This window comes from Lynx canadensis, chromosome A2, assembly GCF_007474595.2.
Source record: "Lynx canadensis isolate LIC74 chromosome A2, mLynCan4.pri.v2, whole genome shotgun sequence".
NCBI lineage: Eukaryota > Metazoa > Chordata > Mammalia > Carnivora > Felidae > Lynx > Lynx canadensis.
In genome coordinates, this window is record NC_044304.2 from 49897757 (window position 1) to 49925302 (window position 27546).

Sequence of the window (27546 nt, forward strand, 5' to 3'; positions counted from 1 at the left end):
TCATATTGCACTATTAAAATTGAGCAAAAAGCAAAAGAATATTCTGCATAATAATAACTAACCATATTATCTTGATTTAAATCTTCACTTAGCCCCTAGAAACAGTTCTCTCCTAATACAGAAATTTCAACAATTATCCATTTTCTATAAATCCCTTTCCATTTGCTTTTCTTAATTTCTTAGTGTGCACTACAACACATTTAGGAAGGGGTCTCCCCTCATTGGAGCATGTAAATGTGAGCTGGTTTTGTCTTTTCCGGGAATTGTCACCAACTATGCTCTGTAGAATTTCTGATGCTTCCTGAATAGAAGCCTGATTGTGTAACTTGCTGGTCACCTATTAAAGCAGTCTCAGGTTGGTCCTTTAGGCTCAGTCATGTTTGTTTCAAAGTGTCCATTTCTTTTTTTTTTTTATGTTTATTTATTTATTTATTTTGAGAGTGGGGGGAGGAGCAGAGAGAAAGGGAAAGACTCCCAAGCAGGCTCCAAACTGTCAGCCCAGACTCTGTTGCTGGGCTCCATCCCATGAACCACGAGATCATGACTCCAGCCAAAAACCAAGAATTCCACACTCAACTGACTGAGCCACAAAGGCACCCCAAAGCATCAATTTCATATTCAATTCCCAACTAGCCTCTTACCCTTTTCGTCCTCACTACACACTAAAATGGTGGCTCAAGATCCTGAAAATGAAGGAGGCAGGCAGTATCAGAAGTTTCTTTCACATTCCCACTTTCTTTGTGAATGGTCTTGAAGTGAAGAAGGAAAAACAGACATCTTCTTTTGGGACTACCCCATAGCTGCAATGAGACTCCTCTTTGGTCATAACTACTGATGTATTTCTTTGTACTATGGACTTACGAAGTAGAAGTAGGGACTCCAACAGGCCCTTCTGCTGGGGGCTTCACTCAATGTCTGTCCAAGAGGTAAAACCTCAACTCCTCAGCAGGACATTTAAGGCCATTTATAATCTGTTTCAAAACCATTTCCAATCTCACTCCTGTCACTCCACTCCAGGGACCCTCTGTTCCAGCCCTAGGAAAACTCTGTTTGCCAAATCTGTCATGCTCTGTCCTCTGTCCTGGCTTGTCCATTTGCTTCTCCGTCTCCCCCAATTTGGATTGCCCATCCCCATCTTCTCAGCTATCTAAATTCTTATTTATCCACTGGTCTTGAGATGCATTAGACTTCAAGGCAGGTATGAGGCTAGCGATACTCCCAGTTCACCGAGTTCTCTGGAATTCTGAAACAGAGGACTCTAAGATTTGGAACTGGGAGAAAACTGAAAATATCCAAACTTACCTTTTATAAGTCATCTGTACACAGAGGTGATATTTTCCCTCTGCTTTCAGTACTTTCTATAATGCTGCTATAGTTCTTCCAGAACGAAAAGTCAATTTAAAAATAACAATAAGCCATAGAAAAAAGCCATCAGGAAAACATTTTAAATTTCTTTCACAAGTGCCATCATTACTCCCACATAAATGATGCTGTTTTCTTAAAACAAACAAATTATTAAAATGATCCAGCAAAATAAAAACCCTGATTGTTTCACTTAATGTTACTTCCTTGAGAAAATACACACACACACACACACAGTGGAATATTCCATTATGGTGGCTTCTATATGTCATCTCACATACATGTCCTCAAAGTGATGCTTCACATCAAAAACAACAAAATGCGATAATTAGATGACGTTAATTCAAACACCATATTCTCTGTGCCAAAGAATAAAGCAATAGGAAAGACTCTAAACTGACATCTATAAATCAATCGTCTTTTTTACAGGCGGGAGATTTATCATTGGTTGTCTGGAATAGAATTTTCTATCATGTTATCTATCTCCTCCTCTCTCTCCAAAATAAACCATACATATAGAAATAACCTGAAAGTTTAAAAAGGAACATTTGCTTTAAGTGAGTAGAACATTTCTATTTCTTTTCTGAAAGGACCCTTGTTTCAGGTTCCATTACTGTATATTCATGAGAAGAGATACAAACTGAAAATTAGTTTGGGCTTTTTCCTTCCTTGGAAGGTTTTACAAAATTTCTGTAATGTACTCCAGGGTGGCTGCCTGCCTGGAGTCCTCAGAGAGTCAGTGAATGGAGGGGTAATTGATTGCCTTCAACCCATTAGACCTCCCCCAACATGGGAATCCAGGTCCCAAGCAGGGCAGATCTGGGCATGTAAAACTAGACAATTTCTCTGCACTCTAGCCCTCAGGTTTTCCCTGTGGTGAAACTGGGAAATCCTGCACAAATTCTCCCACCAAGGCCAAAAACACCATAGATTATTTTAATTTCATTTAAAATTCCATTTTGTAATTTGAAGCAAAGAGTGTCTTTATGGAAACATGATAGCTGGGTGGACCTATATGAAGCAGGCGAATGAAGTAAAATAAACATTGCTATCACCAGCCTCCATAAAATGAGATCACAGACCTTTCTTTACCACCATCCAAGGTGTGGATATGATCATATGGACCTTCGCAAGGACAAGGTCACGGGGCAGGAGTTCAAAATCTGTTGTAAGACACTCTATCTAGAATCGTTGGGGTTCTCTGCTCTAGAGAAATGTTACATCTCATCTCTTGAAACTAAATCTGTTCATAAATCGCCGATGCTGGTAAGTGACTGTTATAATAATAATAATAATAATAACAAAATAAAATAAAAATAGACAAAGTCTTTCCTCTGAAGAGAATGTTGATGTCATGCAGGCAGCATGGTGAAGGTCTGAGGCCACTGGTGCAGAGTACAAGTCCCATTGCTGACAGTAGCTAAATGTGTTAGTTAGTAGGGGGAAAGCACAGCTTCCATTGCCCTCAATTCTTCAAATGTAAAGTAAAATTGGAGGAGAATTGTGGGTTTTCCAAACTTTTAAAAACTAGTTAAGAAATCTTTGCTCCAATGAAATCTTGTGTAAGACCCCATAATATAGAAGAATAAAATATTACACTACTCCAATTGAAAAGAAGTAGGGCAGAGGCCCATCCATCCCGGGAAACCCTGGAGATCTAGGGTCCATGGTTTGAAATCACTTGAGCTATGGCAGAGGACTTCTCAAAACATTTCCAACCCCAACACTCAAAAATATGGCTATGCAAACTATAGCCCACAAGCTAAAACCAGCCCACTGCCTGCTTTAAGAAAAACTTTTGTTAGAACACAGAAATACCACTTGTTTCATTATTGTCTATGGGTGCTTTCATGCTACAAAGACAGTTGGGTTCTTGTGACAAGGCCTAAAATATTTATTTTCTATCCCTCAAAAGGAAAAGTTTGACAATTTCTAATCTAAATACTTTTAGCTTGGTACTTGGTGCACAGGTGATAATCAATCAATCAATCAATCCTTCCCATCACCCCATTCTATGCTGTAAGAAAAGGGGTGCCAAGTTGCTGGTTGGAACACTTCCCTGTAAAAAGCCAATCTACAAGTATTACATGGACAACAGCACCTAGGTGGCTCAGTTAGTTAAGCATCCAACTCTTGATTTTGGCTCAGGTCATGAGATCATGGTTTGTGAGTTTGAGCCCTGAGTCAGGTTCTGAGGTGATAGCATGGAGCTTGCTTGGAATTTTCTTTCCTTCTCTCTCTCTACCCCTCCCTCACTCACACCCTCAGTCTCTCTCTCTCTCTCTCTCTCTCTCTCCAACATTAAAAAAAATGTTATATGGACAAAGAGAATGGAACATGTAGACTGAATTTCCAATAATGTCACTCAGTCATCAATCTGACCATACAATTGATAAATGAAGTAATGGCATCGCTTCCTTTCTAGTTGAGTACTGTCCCAATCCAGGGACCTTCAGAAGAAATAGGAATCTCAGGTGACTCATGTCCCATACTACTCACTGAATGACAAATAGGAACATCTACAAAGAAAAAGCAGTTGCATTAGATCATTTGGTCAATAAAAGCAAACAATATATTCATAATCTGGTTATTTGAGAGTGAAACTGTGAAGACACCAAGATACAAAACCAAATTAGATACTAGTGATAGCAGCAGCCCAGATCAGAGTTCTTAATAACGTGAATAGTAATTACATTTCAACTGGGGCTTCAGTACTATATGTGAGATATTCTAATCCATCACTCAAACGTGAAAAACACTGGCTTTGGCCACTGGTTAATTATTGGATTGTCATAACCCATTTCATGCCCACCCATCTTTTTCTTTTTTAATAAGCTGATTTTGTTAGTGCTTTTATTTTGTAATTACAGTCTCCTGACAAGTGCCTCTCCCATACCTGTCACTTTACAATGGAATCTACTGAGAGAGGGGGGAAAAATCCCCTATGTATAGACACTTCAAATATCTTACCATCTAGTCTCACATGTAGTTTTGAAACATTGCGGGAGGAATGCTGAACTGCCATTCTAATGCCATATAAGGTTATCAAGAGCCTTAAGGGAATATATAACCTCTTTTTTATATATAACTTCCTTTAAACATGTATGCAGAATTAACAACTCTAACTTAGATGCATTTCAATGAATCCTGGGATTAGCTCTCTTTTTGGGCTGATTAGTAGTTATTTTTGAGCTCCTATAATTATCAGGATGACTAATTTAATGAGTACCATGACCAGTATTCACACCCCTCGTAACAGAGTGTATAGTGGGACTTGCTTAGAGTAAGAAAGGGGTGGCTTCACAACCTCTTTCCAAGTAACATTAAAATCATGATTTTTTTTTTTTTGGCCATTTCTGTCATGGTCATACTTCATGCGCCAAAAATGGTATGCTGCTCACTCCTCTGGATCCACACAGCCACACCTGGGAGCACCTACTATGTTGTCAAGTGTGGGCTCATCATGGTATGGACAGCTTAACATTCTATATGGCCACCCTACTAGACTGTAGATGGGGGCTGGGAGAAAGTCTTATTTATCTATAGGTTTCTTATCCCTAACCTAACAGGTGGTACCTTTCAAAATCTCTTCAGTAAACATTTGTTAACTTACACACAGCTCTGTTGGTATGACAAAGCCCATTCAAGTCAAGCACAATGCCACCAAATTGTGAAGCCCAAAAAGGCACAAACTATATTTCTCTTCTATGTATCATCAATGCTTATCATCAATAAGGCCTCACACAAGGTAGCCGCTGAATGAGAGGTTTGTGGAAAGAAGGAAGATTTTCACTCAGGAAGTGAAAAGCCCATTTGGTCATACAAAACCAAAATAACTTTCACCAAAAACTCTGTGGATCTAAATCAGAGGTCAACAATTTTTTTCTGCAAAGGACCACTAAGTAAATATTTTAGTCTTATAGGTTTTACTGTTTCTGTTGCAAAGACTCAATTCTGCTACTGTAGCATGAATGCAGCCAGAGCCAATATGTAAATAAATGACTGTGTTCCAATACAACTTTATTAATAAAATGAGGCGGGGGCCATATTTTCTTGCCAGCCATAGTTTGCTGACTTCTGAGATGAGAAAGGCAAAATATTAAAGCTCCCATAAGGTAATACAGCAAAGTATCTATAAGATCTCACCATATGGAAAGAGTCTTTAAACAAAATACAAAAAAAGCAGTTAAACCATTATAGAAAAAATCCCGTATTAGAGTTAAGAACAATGGAGTACTATGCAGACATGTAACTAACCGTAGCTACCAACACAATATGAAAAACTTCATGACATAATGTTGAACGAAAGAGACACCGTACAAATGTTCACATACAAACTCCATTAATGAAGGGAAAAGGTAATTTACAAGGGGATAAAGAAATCTGTCACTTACGTAACTAACAAAGACCATAAACGCATTCTGGAAACAATTCCAATGGATGTTTTCTTTCCCCCACACCAACAAGCAATTCCCCAGCACCAGCTGGGTGCCCTAAAATTCAACTCAATTCTGACACTATCTACCCAGAGAAAGCAGAGGTTAAGGGCCAGTCCTACAAGTCTGCTCCCTGGCCCCCTCTGCCTTCAGATGCCAGCCGCAAGCCCAGGTAACAGCTGTGCTTCAGACCAACTGGTTAAATCAGAGGTTTCCATGACCTCCTCTTCAGGTTTGATTAATTTGCTAGAGCAGCTCACAGAACTCAGAGGAACATTTTACTAGCTCACTAGTTGGTTACAAAAAAAAATATAACTCAGGAACAGCCAGATGGAAGAGACGCATAGGGCAAGGTGAGGGGAGACAGTTCAGAGCTTCAAAGCCCTCTCCAGGCACACCACAATCCCCAAATCTCCATCTGTTCACCAACCTGGAAGCTCTCTGAAACATGTCCTTTCAAGTAGTTATGGAAGCTTCATTACATAGTTGATTGATTAAGTCAGGGGCAAGTGGCACTTGATTCAACCTCCGGCCCCTTTCCCCTCCCCAGAGGTCAAGGATTGGAACTAAAAGGTCCAGCCTTCTAATCACAAGGTTGGGTCCCCCAGCAAGCAGCCCCCATCCAAAGAGTGGTCCAAAAGTCACCTCATTAACATAAAAAAGGGCACAGTGATTGCTCTCAACGCTTAGGAATATCCACAAGTGGTGCAGCTCTGTACCAGGAACAGGGACAAAGACCAAATACATACTTCTTTTTTATTTTATTTCTTTTAATGTTTATTTATTTTAGAGAGAGAGAGACAGAGTAAGAGTGGGGGAGGGGCAGAGAGAGAGGGAGACACAGACTCTGAAGCAGGCTCCAGGCTCTGAGCTGTCAGCACAGAGCCTGGTGCAGGGCTCAAACCCACAAACTGTGAGATCAAGACCTGAGCCGAAATCAGACTGAGCCACCCAGGCGCCCCTATATTTCTCATTACAAATCACAATATCACAACCCATAACACAGAAGGAACCCCTATTTATCACTAAGGGAAGGGCAAATGAAATAGAAAAGTGGAAAAGGACAAGAATAAGCAATTCATCAAATAAGTATGTCCAAATGGCCAATAAACATATGAAAATAAGACCAACTTAATTCATAATTCAGAAAATACATGTCAGAACCACAATGATGTACCACTCCATGCCCACTACAGTGGCAAAAATTTTAAAGGCTGGACACAGTCCAAGATGGCGTCTGACCTCACCCCTCACCTCCTCCCACAGTCACACTGAATCCACACTGACATATAGAACAATTTCCTCTAAAAAAGACCCCAAAACTAGTTGCCGGACAGCTTCTTCCCATGAGGAAAAGGGAGAAGGCCCACAAGGAAGTGTGTAAGAAAGGCTGGGACACAATGTTAGCATAAAACCCACCCCAATCCACCCACTATAGGGAAAGAGGGAACTCACACGCGTGGAACTTCTCCCGGAGGAGCGAAGAGTCTGTACCCCACATCAGGCACCCCCCAGATTTTAAGACTTGCACGTGAAAGACAAAGCCTCCAAACATCTGACTGAAAAGCAAAAGTGCCACCAGACAACACAAGAGCTGGGGCAAAGTGAGAAACTGTTCTTAAGGGCCTGGAGAAAACTCACCTGCCCTCGGGGCCCAGCTTGGAAGCAGCCATTTGCAAATCACCCAGACTTGCTGTGAGAGATTCCTTTGCTCAACTGAAAGCACCTGCCTCAGGGGCTGTGGCCTTTAGGGCCCAACTGGTGCCATTTTCACGCCCTCCCTCTACCTTACTAAAGCCAGCAGGCTCCAACAAATGTCCCCCTCAATGCCCATCACCCATTTTCCCTGACCCCCCATCTCTATCAACCTTCAGTTTGTTCTCTGCATTTAAGAGTCTTTTATGGTTTGCCTCCCTCTGTTTGTAACTATTATTTTCTTTCCCTTCCTGCATGCTCTTGTTAAGTTTCTCAAATTTCACATATGAGTGAAAACAGATGATATTTGTCCTCTGACTGACTTATTTCACTTAGCATAATACCCTCTAGTTCCATCCACATTGCTGCAAATGGCAAGATTTCATTCTTTTTCATCACCGAGTAATATTCCATTGTATACATAGACCACGTCTTCTTTATCCATTTATCAGTTGATGCACATTCCATAATTTGGTGGGGAACCCTCTTGTCCTGTTGGTGGGAATGCGAAGTGGTGCAGCCACTCTGGAAAACAGTGTGGAGGTTCCTCAAAAAATTAAACATAGAATCCCTAAGACCCAGCAACAGCACTACTAGGAATTTATCCAAAGGATACAGAAGTGCTGATTCATAGGGGCACATGCACCCCAATGGACTTTTTCTTTTCCTCTTTGCAAGTGCCATCTTCACCCTCCAACAGGTGGGTGCCACCTTCTCGTTCTCCCTCAGCTATGCTCCACAGCACCAGTATCTCGCAGAGGAGAGCTTTTACACATATCTGTGCCTGGTTTTGCCACTGTAGTCCAGGGAATGCCCCTCTCGGCCTGGCCCTGGAGGCCAGGGTGGTTTGCGTTCCTGGTCCCATGGGACTATACAATGGGAGAGGCAAGTCCTGGCAGGCTCCCATCCCCAGTGCACTGCACAGACAGCAAACTGAATTATCACCCCCAGCCTTTCTGAGAAAGAAGCCTATTTGCTTGTCCAGGGGCTTTGGCCCAAGGGGCAGGCTACTGGTCAGACACACATCTAGACGCCTACTGGAGACAGGGGGTGGGGGCACATGCAGGGAAGGGAGGCAGGTGGACACAATCTTTGCACACTCTCTGCCTCACTCTAGCTCGCCAATATCTCCCATAAAGGAGCCTATGCCCTTGTCTAGAGCCTATGCCCTGATTTTTGCAGGTGCTGCCTGGATACCTCTGTATGCCTGGGTCCATCGGCCTGTGGGGCTTACACTTGGGCACCTATGGGTTCCCCAGGACCATAATCAATGGGATAAAAGTTCTTAAACAGCTATCCCCAGGGCATAGTCTTTCTGTGAAAGAGACCCAGAAGCTTATTTTCAGAGTCAGAGCCTGAGGGGCAGGCTCCTGATTAAACACACATCTAAGGGCTGGCCATAAAGCTTTCCAGAAACCTCAGAAGGCAGGCACTACTCAAGCTCTCCCTCTGCTGTGCTCCAGAGTGCCAGGATCTCTTGGAGGAAAGCTCTCACATGTGTCTGGTACCCCAGTTCTTATGGCTGCACCCAGGAGATACCCCTTCAAACACCTGGCTCTAGGTGTTCCTGGGTCCCCTGAGACTTCTTGACCTTTAAAACTGCTGGGGTGCCTGGGTGGCTCCATCAGTTGAGCATCCGATTTCGGCTCAGGTCATGATCTTGTGGTTCGAGAGACCCACATCGGGCTCAGTGCTGTCAGCTCTGGAGCCCACATTGGATCCTCTGTCTTCCTCTCTCTCTCTGCCCCTCCCCCACTTGTACTCTCTCAATAATAAGTAAAAGACTAAAATAAATAAATAAATAAATAAATAAATAAATAAATAAATAAATTTTAAAAACCTGCCAGTATTTTACCAGCAAAAGATGGGCTTATGCAGAAGAAAAAGAGAACTGCAATGTGAGGCAGGTTTCAGGTTTGGCACACATCTAGGTGACTACAGGCAGGCTCTCAAGGGATGTAGGCTGGTGGGTGCCATCTTTGTGTGTTCCTTCCAGTTCACCCATCACTCTCAAAAATGAGCTTATACACTCATCTGGAGCCCTGATTTTTGTACTATCACCCAGGCAACACTTCCAGATCACCTGGTTCTGAAAGCCACCAGGGATTGTGTATGTGGCCCAATAGGACCACATATATTTTCATAGTTTAAAAGCTGCTACCTGGGGGTCTGGCTTCCCATCAGCCTGAATATAGCTAAGATGACCCAGCTATAGAACATTGACAAGTCTTAACACGACCTCAACAAGTGAGAGCTATTAAAAACAAAATAGGCTGCTTGGACAATCATAAACGTTCAAGAGATAACCAAAAGCTAGGTTGACCCATGAGATTCAACTCCTACACAAGAGCCCATTCCTTCAAGACTGAGAGAGGTGACTGTTTCATCTAATACACAGAAATAAACACAAAGAGTTGAGCAAAACAAGAAAACAGAAAAATATGTTGCAAATAAAAGAACAAGAAAAAAGCTTAAGGAAAAGGCTAATAATACAAAGCATTGATGAAATTTGAACAACAGAGCTCTCTTGTGATGTTTTGGGAGCATGAATTGCTACAATCACTTTGGAAAACAGTCTGCCACAACCTGCTAATGTTGAATGCATACTCTAAGAGAAATGTGTGTGCAGGTATAACAAAAAACATGTTTAAGAATGTGCATGGTTGCATTAATTGCTAGGAACAGCTGGAAACAATCCACGTGTCCACCAACAGCGGAATGGATAAATGTTCATACAATGGAATATTCTATAGCGGTGATGTTAACAAGCTAAAGCCACACATACAACAAGGACTTCACAGGCTCACAAACAAACAAACAAAAAACCTACAAATGAGCACATGCAATAATCCCATTTGTATTAAGTTCAAAAACAGCAAAACATAGCCAGTGATTACCACAGAAGCTGGCCATGTAGTCACCTTCATGGGGCAGAAAGAGGTTATCATTGAAAGGGGTATCTTAAGCCTTGTGAGTTCTGGCCATTGTTTCTTGACCTGTAATTGCATAAGGATTAGCTTGATAATAACTTATCAAGCTAAATATTTATGTGTGTGTGCTTTTCTCTCCGTCGTAATAGTTCATAATTTTTAAAAAAGAGTTTTAAATTATTTAAGGCCTGTTACCTGTGAAAGTAGAGATATTTAAAAGTATCACCTTCAGCAGGTCTTCCTGGTCTCTTCAATGATGCTGCTACTACATCTTTTTTTTTTTTTTTCAACGTTTATTTATTTTTGGGACAGAGAGAGACAGAGCATGAACGGGGGAGGGGCAGAGAGAGAGGGAGACACAGAATCGGAAACAGGCTCCAGGCTCTGAGCCATCAGCCCAGAGCCTGACGCGGGGCTCGAACTCACGGACCGCGAGATCGTGACCTGGCTGAAGTCGGACGCTTAACCGACTGCGCCACCCAGGCGCCCCGCTGCTACTACATCTTAATGGATGTGCCATATTCCTTCAAGCAAAAGTGCTACTACATGTTTTCTGAGACTAGGTCATAAAAGGCACTGCAGCTTTTGTCTGACTCCCTTGATAGCACATTGGTTCTCACGGCACCCCTCGGAGCATAGCCGCCATGCTGTGAGAGGTTCAAGCCGAGAGGAAGGTCATCTGTGTGCTTCAGTTGAGAGCCATAACTTAGCCGAGCTTTGGAGTCATTCCAGCTAGGTACCACACATGTGAGTGAAGAAACCACCAGAAGATCCCCACCCTCAGCCAGTGGCGTCCTCCCAGCTGAGGCTCTAGACATCCCAGAGCAAAGACAAGCTACCAGCCATACTAACTCAAGTCCCTGACCTCCAGAAACCATGAGCACAAGGAAATGGCTATTGTTTTATGCCACTAGGTTTGCAGTGTCTGTTACATAGCCGTAGCTACTGGAATGACCACCTTAACACCATTGTTTCTAATTTTTGTAAGAATTTGATGAAGATAGGCATTTCACTAGTGTTTGTAGGACAGTGTGGGTAAGGATTAGAGCAGTAAGGTGAACTGCCCGATGTTATATGCTGGAGCCTCCATTTAAACCTCAATCTGTCTATCCCTGAAGTGTGTACACTGTCTATAGGTCATGCTGCCTCTCTTTCAGGAAGGGATCAATCACTCCAACAACATACCTCAGAAATGTGTGCACCAGAGATACGGGCTTCCTTGATGTCACATCTGATGCTATGCCTGACTGCCAGAATTTCCTTAAGACTAAGAGGGTTTAACAGACTCTGCCACACAATAGCTCCATGCCATGGGCAATTCACCCAGCCCCCATTTTCTCACCTGTGAACTATCACTCCAACACTGGGACATATGATAGGCTAATGGTAACTTTGGGGTTTTTATGAGGATAAAAAATGAGAAAATCATGAAATTTAAAAATGATGATGCCATCAGACATGGTGCATCTTGGCCAATTGACTAGTTTTGAGAATGTGAAATTCTTACACACGTCTGCAAAGCACTCATAGTTTTCAAAGCATTTCTACAACATACCTAGGCAAAAGCACTTGGTAAAATGTAAGGGATGATGACAGACAGCATTATTGTTGAGACACAGGGAGACAATAAAATCTGAGGACCATCATTTTGCTGTGGCCGTGGAACCAAAATGAAAGAGGAGGCACAAGAAGGATCGGGCTGGGCCATGGGAATGTGGTTTTCCTTCTCTGTATCCTCATCATAAAAACAGACCCAGATACTCAGATGAATTGTCAAACTTCCAGAATCATATTGCATAGTATAGTCCTTTTCAAGCCAGCCAATGAAATTTATGAAATCTCAGAATTGGAATAACCATCTTCTGTAATCTACAAGAAAAATTTTCCTCCCAATTCTGCTCCCTTGTGTGAGAGCTCAGCAAAACCCTTCACCGTGGCAATGAGGAGAAAAACAAGGAAAGTCCATCAGCATATTTATGGTGGCCAGTGTGACATTCCCCTTTATGAGATAAACCTCTGTGAAAGGACATACACCTCTGAAGAGTCAAACCTCCCACAAAAGGGTGGTTAGGGCCCCACTCAGTGATCTCAGTTCAAGGACTCCCCGCTTTTCTAGACTACAGGAGTTTAAAATGTGCTGGGTACCACAGGCTGATTCTCTCTCTCTCTCTCTCTCTCTCTCTCTCTCTCTCTCTCCACAGCAGCACACACAATGGAACATAACATGAGGTCAAGAAAAAAGTAGAATAGAAATTCACTTTCTATCTCTAGGAAGAAATGGGAAGATGGAACGTCATGTTCTGAAGTGACTTTCACTGCTCTCCAAGGAGCAAAACACAATGAGAGACCCAAAGAGCAGGGTTAGAGGCCATTTTCTTGCACAGCTTTTGAGCTAATGTACTTTATTCTTGGAGTCTTTTATTGTACTCTGCTCCTTTTGGGGCAAAGAAAGTCACTTCAGAACTTGTTCTGCCACCTTCTGTGTTTCATGGAGTCAAGGGTTGGTCTGTCTTCAAAGGACAAAGCATTCTTTGTTGATTCCAAGTCTTTATGGAGTTCTTACTATGTGTTCACACAACATAAAGTTCTGTGTATGCCCTGGCACCCAAATCGATTTGGTGATCAAGAGATGTGTGGTTATTCATTCAAATACTGACTGTGCTAGGCTCCCAGCTCAAGTTGAAGAAACAGACCATCTCTGCCCTAATGGAGCTCCAGTGTTATGGAAATAGCAGTGGGACTAGGTCCGGAGTGCCGTAGCCCTAGAAGCAGAGGTGACTAGCTGTCTGTCACAAATTCATGCTTCCCCCCATAAAGTAGTTACTGGGAAGCAGTTGTCTAGGATGTTTCTAGCTCCCTTTACATCTAGGCTCTGTCTTGCTCATCATGCCCTAACCAAAAAAAAAAAAAAAAGGTGTGAAAGTGATACACACTACTTCTAGACCCAGCCCATAAAAACTTCCTGCACAATCCTCCATGCTCTCTGTCTTACCCTTCTATTGGCTGGATGCCAAGGTCTGTAGGAGACACATAGTATAGGTAAGACAACCTATGTCAGCCTGGATCCCAAAATGACTCCATGGAGCAGACGTTTCTGTCTTCAATCTCTGCCCTGCCACCCCACCATCACCAATTAGACTTGACATAAGTGAAAAAATAAACTTCTATTCTATTAAGCCACTAGATTGAAAGTTTATCACTACTGCTATCTTTCCATAAGCTACAAATACAGCATCTTCTGCTCATTCATGTATTTTTTAAAGATTATTTATTTATTTCTGAGAGCGAGAGAGAGAGCACAAGTTGGGGAAGAACACAGAGAGAGAGGGAGACAGAGACAGAGCTCGAGTAGGGGAGGAGCAGAGAGAGAGGGAGACATAGAATCTGAAGCAGGCTCCAGGTTCCAGGCTCTGAGCTGTCAGCTCAGATGCAGGGCTCGAACCCATGAACCATGAGATCATGACCTGAGCTGAGGTCGGAACTTAAACAACTGAGCCACCCAGGTGCCCCTATTTTTTATTTATTCAACACACTATTGAGAACCTACTATTAGTTAGGCATAGTGCCAGGCACTTGGAACACCATAGCTAGGTAGGGACAGAAAACAAACAAAAAGATAAATACACAAGAGAATTAAAATTGGAATGATGCTATGAAGGTGTCTGAGTCCATGCAGGATGCTATAACAAAATACCACAGACTGGGGAGATTATAAACAACAGAAATTTATTTCTCAGCATTCTGGAGGCTTGGAACTCCGAGACTGAGGCACCAGCATGGTTGGGTTCTGGTAAAGGCCCCCTTCCTATTTCATAGTTGGCGCCTTCCCGCTGTATCTTTACATGATAGAAGGAGGAAGTCTCTCTGTAAGAGCAGCATTCCTATTGATGAGGGCCCCACCTTCATGATATAATCATCTCCCAAAGGCCCCACATACTAATACCATCACTGTTAGGGGTTAGGATTTCAACATATTGGGGGGAAAGGGTACAAACACTCAGACCATACTGAAAAGAACAAACATTACTGTGATAGAGAGTAATTAAGACGCATCTCTAATGAGTTAACAATCTGACCTGAGACCTGAAAGATATAAAGGAGCCAGCCACGTACATACCAGCTGATGGAACAGCAAATGCACCGACCTCACTAGGCATATTCTGGGAACCACCCGAAGTTGTGTGTACTGTACTAGGTAAGTCAGGATACAAGGCATAAACTGAGACAGCTCCTAGGAGGTATGGTCCCTACTCTTGACCTTTTCAACCACAGTTCCAAGGTCAGTCACACCTTCCCTGTAGTCCCAATGTCTTCCCTTCCCAGTGCTTCACCATCTGGCTGTGGCTGCCCCTGGCGAAGACTGACTGACCCCCAAATGACTGTTTTTTAGCAGCTGTAGCAGCAAGCATAATTTTAGAACACTGCTTGAAATCATCTCCTGAACACTAAAATGAAATCATTTCAATCAGTGAAGCATTTTAAATTTATGACTTGTTTTAAACTGGTGAAAGTAACATTGGCTTGAATGTCCCCAAGAATCTTGACCTGAGGTTTCAAGAAACAAACACCATGCAAATTGCCAAGTATTTTGTTATAAAATAAATAAATAAAAGGCAGGGCAATCACAATAACCTCCCCATAGAGTGTTTCCTCTAGTAAGGAACAGGAAATTGTTACAGTTTCATTTCGGGACTTGGGGACCACATTTGCTATGAACTCTCCTGCCCTTACATGAAATATTGAATTAATTTCTGTTATCAGTTGGAATATGTTGCTGTCTCATTCACTGTGAATCACCCTGGCTGAAAATATTTACTATGTTTTCCCCTTTAGAGTCTCCTGTGTCAATAGCCTGGGGGGATAAACTGTCTGATTTAGTTATAGAGAAAATCACTGTTTTTATTTGATGCCTATTTTTTTCCAAGGGGACAAGAAAAGCATTCTCACCACTATCAACTTGTTTCTAAGAAAAGAAGAAGGTGCCATTTCACTAAAAATCTATCATACAGTCTGAATGAGATTGCTTTGAGCTAGGATGGGGGAAGCTCCAGGAGATGATTGAAGAAGAAATGAGAAAGGAATGCTGGCATAAAAGAGAAGTACTGAGTAATTCCTGATGTGGCCTTGACCTTGGAGGCAAAGGGAAGCAGAACCTTCCATGTTCAATGGTCTCTACAGGAAAATAAGAGCTGAAAAGGGTAAGGAGGGAGAGAGGTAAATGGAGTCAGAAGGCTGGACTGTGGTCCTGACTTCATCTCCAAGTAATAATATGTAACTATTACTCTGGGCCTCAGTTTCTTCATAAGTAACATGATTTTGGTTTAATCTCTGCCAACCCTGATGGTTTTCTCAATGTTCATTGAATGTTGTGATAGTTATTTTTATGTGTCACCTTGGCTGAGCCACAGTACCCAGATATTTGGTCAAACACTTTTCTAGATGTTTCCATGAAGGTGTTTTATGAATGGGGTTAAGTTTTAAATCAGTAAACTTGAGTAAATCACATTGCCCTCTATTATGTGGATAGGCATACAAAATTGAAGACTTTACAAAAAAGACTGACTTCTCCCAAGAGAGGGAGTTCTGCCAGCAGGTGGCCTTCAGGCTTGAACTACACATCTTCCCTGGGTTTCCAGCCTGCTGGATTCTGGGCCTGCCAAAGTGCACTTTCAAAATCACATGGGCCAATTGCTTATTGGTTTTCTTATTGGTTCTATTTCTCTGGAGAACCCTAATACAACCACCTGCAATGTGCCATCATCCTAAACAGTAGGGATTTATTTAAAAAAAGAAAAAAGAAAGAGGCAAAGACTCCTGCCCTCTCAGAGTTTATGATCGTGGCTAAGTCTCTGGGGACTGTGTGGGATCATTTCCTAATCACAGTCCTCTGGAGTTGGTATTGACCAGGAGTAAAATGAGAATCAAAGATGTGTTGAAGTGGTCAAAAATCAATAAATGATTGAAATAAAACCCAGTGTTCTCATGTCCTGCAATAGAGGGAGATACCTTGTTTCTCCCTGTTCCTCAGACCATCCCTGGAACATACCCAAGTGCAGTAAGTTCTAAAGGCCTTTTCACACCATTTTCAAACCACTGGAAAATAGAACATATCCAGGTAGGACTGTCCACACTGGTGAAGCTGGCCCAAAACTCAAATGCTCTATAGCAAACAGTGGGGGGGGGGGGAATGCAGATTTTTTAAATTTCAAGCAGTGGTTCTCAACTGGCAATGATTTTGTCCTCCAGAGGACATTTCTCTATGTCTGGAGACATTCTGACGGCCACAACTGGGTGTGCGACTGGCATCCTAGTACATACAGTCCAACGTACAACACACAGGAGGCCCGCTCCCAATAAAGAATGATCCAGACCAAAATGGCAAGAGCTCTGAGGTTGAGAAATCCTGAACTAGTACCAAAGAAGGCAGATATCTACTTAATAAAATGAATACTATTCTTTGAGAACTATGTAAACATAGAATCAGGGGCTCTATAAGAAATGAGTTTTGTGTTGCAAGACATTTCCAGGGAGAAACTACAATGCAGTCATGGATATGACAGAGAAGATCCAAGTCCTGACCTAAAAGTGATTCTCAAACATATACAGGAAGCTGCATGGAGTGGTCTGTGAGTCTACATCCAGTTTAAGGATGAAGAAACATCAGAAGTCAAATGATTTAGGGGTAATCCTGTGGTCCTCTGCAAGCAGAGTTAAAATTCATAGCTATGGAATCTTGTAAGGAATGGAGAAAATTCATCTTTGATTCAGCAGACACAATAACTTAACTGAACAAAGTAAAAATAATGTGATCGTTATTTATAATTATTGCATCTACCATATTTGAGCACTTCCTCCTAACCCCTCTGCATGTCTTATATAATCCTCACATACAAGAGCGGGAAGTACAATCAAGAATGAACTCATGACAGTCTTGAGGCAGCTACTATTATTATAATACCAATTTCTCAGATGAGGACACTGAGGCTGCCTGAGATTAATTAATTGGCTCAGGGTCATTCAGGCAGGGCTCGGCAGAGCTGGGATGCGAGCCCAGCCTGCCTAATAACCAAGTCATGTGTTCTCTAGAGTGTGTTCCAGCTACACGAACAAAACCAGGACCAGAAGATCCTGTAACTGAAGACTAAGTGAAGCATTAATGATGCTGCTTGTACACTGCATCATAGTTAAACGCTAGAAATTAGCTTTCCTGAAAAAAAAATCCCTGTTAATGAAAATCCACCCTGCTTCATCCTCTGTCAGCACAACCAGAAGACTCAGTAGAGGTCAGACTCTTGGTCTCCCTGGACCTAAACATCATGGCTTATAAAACAGGGCAATGACCCCATCAGTTTGTGAGACCCGTTACAAGTACTAAGATCATGTTTATCAGCAGGGTCCCAACAGGAAACAGATGTACTACTCAAGAACATTTCAAAGAGGGAAAGGGATCCATTCCAAAACTCAAGGGACAGTACAGGAACCTGGGCTAATAGCAGTGGAGTTATCTGGGTGCTTGGGAACTGAGGGACAAAAGGAGAAAGTAGGTCCCTGAACATGGAAGCAATGTAGAAAAGCCACCTTGTGCACATAGGGGACTGAATCTGTGTCACTGACTGCATAGGGATTGAGGAAGTCAAGAGAATAAACACTCTGACCTTACTCTGCTCCCTTCCCACCCTATCTCTTGTTGGGACTCCACATTGGCCAAACCCCACAGAAGGGACAGGGCAGGGAGCCTATTGGTGACCTTTTCTGACGTCACCTCCCAGGGGCAGAGAGAAGACAATATTGGAAAGGAGATTTGTAGAGACAAAGCATGCTGTCAAACAAGGGATATGATGGAGCCTTAAAACACATGAAGAATGTGCAGCCTCATCAGGATCAGAAGGGGAAAAAAACAATTTTAAGTATTTTTCCTTTCAAATTTGGAAGAAATATTTTAAGATAACATCAAGTGCAAGTGGCTTTGATGAAACAGGTATACTCATTATAGCTGACTGAGGTAAAGATGTTCCTTGTATCTGTAAGGCACTTTGGAAAAAGCAGCAAGAAGTCTTAAAATATTCTTACCTTTTGACTCACTAGAATATTCACTCTAGCATTATTTATAAAGGTGAAAAGCTGTAAGATTAAATGTCTAACAATAAGACTTCGGTTGAATAAATTATAGTATATTCCTATGATAGAAAACTCCACAACCATATCGTTGGAGAATATGTAGTGATAAAATGTTCAAGATATAATATTAATGACAAAAAAAATCAAGTTATAAAACATATACCATGAGACCCAATCCTTTGAACATATTCTGCATGTATATCTGGGAATACATCTGAATTCAATCAGGAAGGAAGTACGCAAAAATATTAGCAATAACAAACTACTTCTGAGTCATGGGATTTTGGGTGATTCTTATTCCCTTTAAGCTGAGACAACAGGAAAAAGCGAAAAGGAAATATGTGCCAGGCATGGGTATGCCTCAAATCAGCAAGAAAATCAATGTTTTAAATTTCAGATGAAAACATGGTGTTATTCCCTAAGGTCCCTAAGTCATATCAGAGAACTCAAACAGGGAAGGGAAGGGGGATACTCCAGTCGCCTTTCTTAGTCAGGAAAGACAAGATTCTAAAAATGAATAAAACTTACAAGTCAAGTATCTATTATTTCTTAATGTAGCAATTTAAAGTCAAGCTTTAGTTACTTTAAACAATAAACCCTAAAATGAATGGCTCTATCAAAATGCATGCCTCCCATTCTCATTAAGTGACACCATTTACTGTTTGCTGGTCCCCAAGGCTATGACAACAGTTTCTTAGAGACAAAAAAAATCCAGTTTACCAAACTCTCCCCTATATACCACTTCCGGTATATTAGCCTCCATGTTTGCACGGAAGGAGCCATATGCAAAGCCGCCAGCACAACTGATGGCTGATATACCACTACTGAGCTCTGCTACAACCTGGAAAGTCAATGTTGTTGTTCGAATTGTGCAGATGGGGAGAGTGAAACCAGAGTGGTGAATCTTCTCACCTAAGGTTACACAGCAGGTGATGGCTTCAGCCCAAGAATTCCAAGGCATTTTCTTTACACCATCTTCTCTCCAGATGGCTGAATGTGCTTGAGGCAAATGCAAGGCCAAGAAGCCCCTGAGGAACAGATGCCCTCATACATGGCTTCCCAGGAGGGCCCTACACATGAAAGCCTTAAACCGGACATGCTCTTGGTTCTGCATTTCATTTCTCAAAACTCATCCCAATGGAATCTTCAAAGAGGTACACAATTGTTTATGGACAGAGACTCTTATGACAGTTGTTTATAAGAGCAAAATAGTAGGAAACAACATAAACGTCCAACAACAAGGGAATGGTTAATAAAAGGATGGTCTAACAGTGTAACAGAATACCATGTAGGCATTTTAAATGGTTTCAGAAAAGAAAAACCCAATGGCATGAGAAAACGCTCACATTATAACTCTGAACGAAAAAGAAAACAATGTGGCAAAGATGACAAATTGCAATCCACAAGGACAAATATAAAATGATGATTTCAAAGAAGAATGACTGCCTTTTGCAGTCTCTAAATAAATACTAGGAGGACTTCGTTTTCAAAATAAAACAGCTTAGACCCTTGAAGAGTCTTTTCTGCTGACCTCTATTTTCAAAGCAGTTCAACAAAACTACATTCATTTTGGTTATAGCTTTGCTTCTGATTATAATTGTAATACATGCACAAAGCAGAAAACTTAAGAAAATAGAAAAACAAAAAGTACACAAAAGCACCAATAACTGTCATATTTACCCTACACAACCTGTGCCCCTCACCTAGCCAGTTAACAGTTTCGTCCAAAATTCTCCCCTTTTTCTCCCGCTACAATTGCTCTTAACCAAGTCTTGAAATTTGGTAATTAGTATATACGTGACTATATGAACAGAAATCAAAAATATTCCTTAACTCTACAAGCATATTTTGTGTCTTCTTCTTTCTTGTGTTGTTCAAAATGAACTAAAATTGTAAAATAAATAAATCCTATCAACCCACCAAAACTAGCGGCCAGCCTTTCCTTCCCCAGGCATCATGGGCAAGTTCTTTTTGCCCAAGAATGAGTAGAGGAATTAAGTCTGAATGAATGAATGCATGCCAAGTAAATATTCCTGAACTGGAAAAGAGAGTATGTAGCTGTCTGCTAAGCTGTTTTCAGGCCTATAAACAATTAACAGCAACACAACATAAGGCAAAGCTGCCATCAGGTTTTGTGTGTCTTGCTACGGGAATTTCTGAACTGCTTTTTGCAATCCTCACATCAGTAAGCACAATTCACTCCTTATAGCACTTTTTTTTCACCTAATGGGCTTTAAACTATTTGGCTTCCAAGTGTTCATGTTGAATGAGGCAGCAGGGAAGAGAAAAAAAGTGTTTGGCAATAAGGGCTAATTGTCTTCACCTCGCTGGAGGCACTCTGCCTTTGGTACTGCCCACAGTGTCCCTGGGTCCTCTGAGCCTACCAGGGCCTTCTCTATTATATCTCACTGCTTCGTGGAGACAAAGAGCGGGATATCTACAGACCCAGTTATCACTCTTATAGACATTTCTATTCCACCAACACCACTCATTCTTCTCTTGCTCATAAAGATCAACGTATTAGAACACAGAGTTCTGGTGTCATTTTGTTCATGGTCTTATCCAATGATAAATGGCAGAGAGACAGAACAAAGACATGATCTCTCTTTTGCAAGCTCAATGTTACACTAAGAGACAGATATTCTTTGATAACTCTCCTGGTTATCATTAAGCATTCATTATTCATTCGTTCACTCAATAAATCCATATTAAGGGCTTACCGTACTAAGCCCAATGCAATGAGCTGGTGAAATAACAGGGAATGAGGCAAACATGAGCTCTGTCTTCATGAAGCCCCCACCCCAGTGGAAGGAACAATGAGGAAATAAGGAAATAATCAGACTCTCAGATAGAAAACAACAGGACAGACACAGGGTGGGCAGGGAAGGTTGTATGGTGCATCACAATGCTCGGATCCTCTTTCAAAGCAGGACTTCATGCCTGGGAGTACTGTCCACTCTTGACCTTCAGATGTCAGAGCCTTTACAGGTATGGTCTCAGCTGCAGAGAGTTGACTCCTCAAGGTTGCATCCTTTCCAGTGGGAAGGGAAACCCCCATTTAAGGCTGATCCATGAGAGAGTATAAAGGCCGGGTCATGGCTGCCAGCTGGAGGAAACACTGCAAGACCATTCTAGATACAAAGATACAAACCACAAATGCCTGTGTGGTCGACCAGGGCTGTGCCTGGCCCACATTGCTCCATGACTCCCTCTGCCCACTCCAGCTCCATTCCTCTTCCTCCCACAGTGGGTGAGCCCAAGAGCCCCCGCACACATCACACCCATCATGCTAAATTCCACCTCAGAGTCTGCTTCCTGGGAAAGGCAAAAGTTGACCCTTGAAGGGTGAGCAGGAGCTAGCCATACCAAGAGGCCAAGGAAGCAATACAGATTGAGGGAATGTCATGTGCCAAGTCACTGAGGCATGACCTAGTTGGCACAGCAAAGGACCAGAGAGGTGGTGCATGTGTTGGGAATATAGTCAGCAATCTAGCTGGTTAGGAGACAGAATCAGGCCCAGACCATGAAGGGATCTGTAGACCATGACAAGGGGCTTGGATTTCATCCTAAGGGTAGGGGGAGACAAATGAAGTGTTGTATTCCAAGAAGCAATGAGATTGAATGTTTATTTAAGAGATGACTCCAGTGGCTTACTCTTCACAAGACTGTTGTAAGCACTGGCAATACCCAGAGGCATAAAGCTCTATTCAAGCTGTCCCAGTATATGACTTTGGGCAGATAGCAACTACTTAAGATTGGTCCAAAAGATAACCTTGCAGGGTAAGAAAATGGAAAATGCCTAGCAGCTAGTGAACACCTACTATGTGCTAACCTAACAAAGCTTCCAACAGAGGCATAATTGCCTTCAGGTAGCAGGGACAGCAATGGGGGCAAAGAGAAAGAAAGTGGTCTAAATTCACACAAATAGTTAAAGAAAGACCAGGGATGTGAATCCAGGTCTTCTGGCTCCATAGCAAATTACCTCCTCTTTACAAGGATTATAGTATTATAACTATGTATCATATATATTCTTATTTTATATAACTATGGTACTATATGAGTATAGTATAAATATTATAAAATATTATGCAATAGCAAAGCCAATGACAATCACAGGCATTTAATGACCAATATTTGCTGTTCTATATAATCCCCAACCTATTGAACAGTTGCACCTGCCCCTAAATAATCTTCCTAGAGGGCCTTAGAGTGAAAAGGAGGAGACCAAATGCAATTGATGGCATCCAAACTCTGTTTTGTGTCCTGAAGAATTTTGGGCACCTTCCCCCCAACAGATCCCCCAGGAATGTTTCACAAGAAGGCCTTCCCCTTTGCAGGTTGCCTACTACAGGCACAAATGTATATCCAATTATCATCTAACTTTGGCTGATTCATGTATCCCGCAAGCCCACCCATTGTAATTCAGTGTAAGTGGCTGAACTTTCAAGAGTGCCTGCCTCTGCTATCCCTTGATCTGGAACAAGATAGCAAGGCAAATGCCTGCAATTGAAGGGCTTTTATAGTGTGGTGATGTGAAGGTCAGGGGAATGTAACTTGCTCCCTCTCCCCTCCTTCCAAGGCTTGCACAATGAAGATTTCCAACACAAATAATGTAAAAGGGCAAAGGCAAGATGAATACCCCCTCTTCTTAAACACTTCTGAGAAAAACCAAGGTCATCGATGCATTACATTATTTCAGGGAGTAAGATTCCTGCAACAACCTGAAAGGGCACAATACAATTCCAGCCCCACTTCCTCCCCCAGGAAACCCAGTCAGGGCATGCTCTTTTCTTTACTAAACTATTGCTTTTCCTGTGTTCTGCCTTTGTTTTCTTTTTACTAGTACTGCACCTACAAGGAATGAACAGGCCCTGCTAGGGAGCAAAAGGCAAATCTTGTGGCCATTGCAAGGTTTCAAATAGTTTCAAAGTCATCAGTAATTAGGCAAAACAAAACAAAAACCCTGAGGCAGGTTCGAGCAGACTATAGACAAGAGAGGACAAATCCAAAAAAAAAAAAAAAAAAAAAAAAAAAAAAAAATCCTTAAATCGAAGTAAAAAGTCAAGAACCAAGAAGTAACCATATTTAACTTGATGAGATTTTCTAAATGTATGTTTAGAAGTTAGTAGAATCGCTTCTTGGCCTTTTGGCTAAGATCAAGTGTAGGAGTTAGTAGATAATGTCCTAATTTTCCAGAACAGCCAATTCTCTGGTCAAGAAGGTCATCTCTTCCTGCACTGAGCTTCTCTTGTAGAAGGATGAGTGTTTTATTTAATAAATGTTTTTTAATTAAGTTTATTTATTCATTTCAAGAGAGACAGAGACCGAGCTGAGGAGGGAGGGGGGAGGGAGGGAGGGAGGAAGGGAGAGAGAGAGAGAGAGAGAGAGAGAGAGAGAGAGCAAGAGAGAAAGAGAGAATATCCCAAGCAGGCTCCACACTGTCAGTGGAGATCCCAACGCAGGGCTTGAACTCACAAGCCGTGAGATTATGACATGAGCTGAAACCAACAGTTGAACACTAAACAGACTGAGCCACAATGCCCCAATAATAGTTTTTAAAGGTAATTCACTTAACTTCAATATGTTATATACACTGAAGTGTGTAATTAGTAGAGTATAGCTTGACACAGTTTCACAAAGTTAACATTCTCCTGTCACCAGCAACCAGATGAAGAACTTGAACACTGACCAGCATGCCGAACCTCCTTCACAGCCTTCCCAGACTCTACCCCCAGAGCTCTTCCTCAAACGCAATCAGTATCCTAACTGTCATAGGTTAGTCTTGTCTGGTGTTGAACTTTATATAGGTGGAATCAAGTAGCATGCGCTCTTTAGCAAAGAGCTTGACTTCTTGCTTAACACAGTGTTGTTTTATCCACGTTACAACGTGGAACAGCAGTTCATTTGCATTACCTCCTTGCGCAACCATAAAATATCCAATGTAGATGGACACTTTGTTCTTTCCTGTTCCCATCCACCATGAACAGTGCTGCTATGGACTTGCTCGCACAGCTTCGGCACACAGCTGTACACACCTCTGTTGGAACTTCTAGATCACCCAGTATGTGTGGAGTCAGTTTCAGTAGATACTGACAAACAGTTTTCAAGTTGAGTGCACTAATTTACGTTCCCAATGACAAGGTATGAGAGTTCCTGGTGATCTAAGCCCTTTTCCAAGGTTTGGCTGGTTTTGAATTCTTATCAAGTAATACATGTTTGTGGTATTAAGAAGACAATTCCATAAGACTTGTAATGCAAAAGAACAGTCCCCTACCCTACCCTGAGGTCCTGCTCCCCAGAGCCAAGCATGTTCAATTCTTTTAGCTTTTTCCAGCATTTATCTTTGTGTTTCTATGCACATATTTTTTTATTCTTTAATTATTTTAAGGATTATCTACTGATTTTCTCCCATAGAAAGATAAAGTTTGAGTACTCTTACACCCTATTCCCCACCCTCCTCATGTACATTTCACCTCTACCTTCTTGGTAATACTGCTTTATTATAATGTTGGTTGTATCAATAGTTACTGTTCAAATTATTATTATATAATTATTCACAAATGAAACCAATAGTATAGCACAACCTCATTCCCCCCTTTTTTAAAGTTTATTTATTTTGAGACAGAGGGAGAGAGCATGAGTAAGAGAGGTGGGGCAGAGAGAGAGGGAGAGAGAGAATCCCAAGCACGATCCACACGGGCAGCACAGATCCGGACTTGATGCTCGATCTCACAAACCATGAGATCATAACCTGAACCAAAATCAAGAGGCAGACACTTAACCCACTGAGCCACCCAGATGCCCCCACATTCCCCTTCTTACACAAAATTGTGTTTTCCTTAAAGTTAGTAATTGCCTTTATGTCTCATCTACTCAGATTTCTATTTATCACCAGTTTTTCCCAGACTCTCTGAAGAATTACAAACGCCCTTCAAAAAGGTGCAACTCCTCAGGAATTCTATCAGTACTGCATATTCCCTTTGAAGTTTGGTGAGATTTTTTGGGGTTCGGGGGTTTCGTGGGAGCTTTTTGGGTTTGTGTGTGTGTGTGTGTGTGTGTGTGTGTGTGGTTTCTGTGTTTTTGTTTCATTTGTTTTGTTTGGCAAAAGGCCTCTGTCTTCCTGCTCACTGAGTCTCCTGAACAGCGGTCATACTGGGAAATCCCCTCTTCATCATTCTAGGAATTCCTGTACTCCTTTTTATAGCTGGATCCCCTGTCTCCAGAATCTTACATTTTCTTTCTTTTGCTTATTGGAGCAAATGTTTTCTTTTGCTCATTGGAACAAACCACCAGTAGCTCCCCAGGTATAAATGTTTTGAGACCTCTCACATCTGCATTCTATCTGTACATGTGATTGACAGTCTAGAGGTATATGGATGTCTAAGCGAGAAGCCTTTGCTCAGCCTTGAAGACATTGTTCCCTTGACTTCTTGGCTTCCAGGTTTGCTGTTGAGAAGTACGATCTCACTGTGATTCCTGATCCTTAGATATGTGACTCATTTGGTCTTCCCTGGCAAGGGATCTTCTCCTTGTACCCTCCATGCTCTGAAATCCTATGGTAATATGCCTTGATGTAGACTAATGTGCTGAGTACAGTGAGTCCTTTCAATCTGGAGTTTCAAGTTCTTGGTTTATGTATATGTGTGTGTGTGTGTACATATATATGATTTTAAGTTGTTTTTTAAAGTTTTATTTATTTTGAGAGAGATGGAGAGAGCAAGTGGGGGGGGGCAGAGAGTGAGGGGGAGAGAGAATCCCAAGCAGGCTCCATGCTGCCCACGGTGGAGCCCGAAGTGGGACTCGAACTCACAAACCTCAAGATTCATGACCTGAGCCAAAACCAAGATCCCAGTGCTTAATCAACTGAGCTACCCAGGTGCTCCAATATTTTAAAAAAGCATTCCCTTTTGTATCTCTCTTGGTTGGTTGTTGCATCTACTAGATTAATTCTCTGATTTTCTCATCATTTCTCTCCTGCTATCCATGCCTTTGCTCCTTTACTCTACCTTTTAGGAGATTCCCTCAACATTAATTCTCAAACTTTTGATGTTTTTTTTCCATTACTATTACAATATTTTTCATTTCCAAGAGCTCTTTGTTCTCCAGTCCTTTTTAAAAATAGCATTGTATTTTGTTTTATCAGTGAAATATCTTCTCTTTTCTTCTGAAAATATTAATTATAGCTTTTTAAATGAAGTTGCCTCCTGCTCACTTCACTATCACTGTATTCATCAGGTTCATTTCCTCCCAGTATTTGCTTTGGTCTTTTTCATTTGAGAATAGAAGCTTTCCTCAAAATCTGGTGATTCCTACACATCCACTGATATTTAAGAGCAAGGCAATAAAATGCTGATTGGCAGTTCATGGTGAGTAGGCTGGGGTTTACTTGAGGGTGACTGGGTAGAAATTTACCTAATTCATTAGAGGTCTTTTCCTTTGGAGTGCCCAGCTATGCATAAGAAAAATCTTCCCATCTCTGCTGCCTACATTCTGGGAATTGAGGAGAGGAAGGGGATTGGATTAAGAAGTCTCTCTCCTTATTTGGTTTTAATGTTTGAAGCCACCTCACCATTGCTTCTGATGTCCTCAGTATGAACCCCCTCTGAGTTTCTCCAGATGCTGTGGGGGAAGATCCATTACCTGGATCTTCAAAGTGGGAAATAGCATCCCAGATAAAACAATTTATTACACGTGCAATATTAATAGGGTGTGTGGACTTTTTTTTTTTTGGCTTATTTTCTGCTTTTTAAAAAATTGCAGGGGTGCCTTGGGTGGTTCAGTTGGTTAAGTGTCCGACTCCAGTTCGGGTCATGTTCCTACAGTTCATGGGTTCGAGCCTTGTATTGGGCTCCGTGCTGACAGCTCAGAGCCTGGAGCCTGCTTCAGATTCTCCTTCTCCCTCTCTCTCTCTCTCTCTCTCTCTCTCTCTCTGTCCCTCCCCACTCATAAAATGAATAAAGTTGGGGCGCCTGGGTGGCTCAGTTAGTTAAGCGTCCAACTTTGGC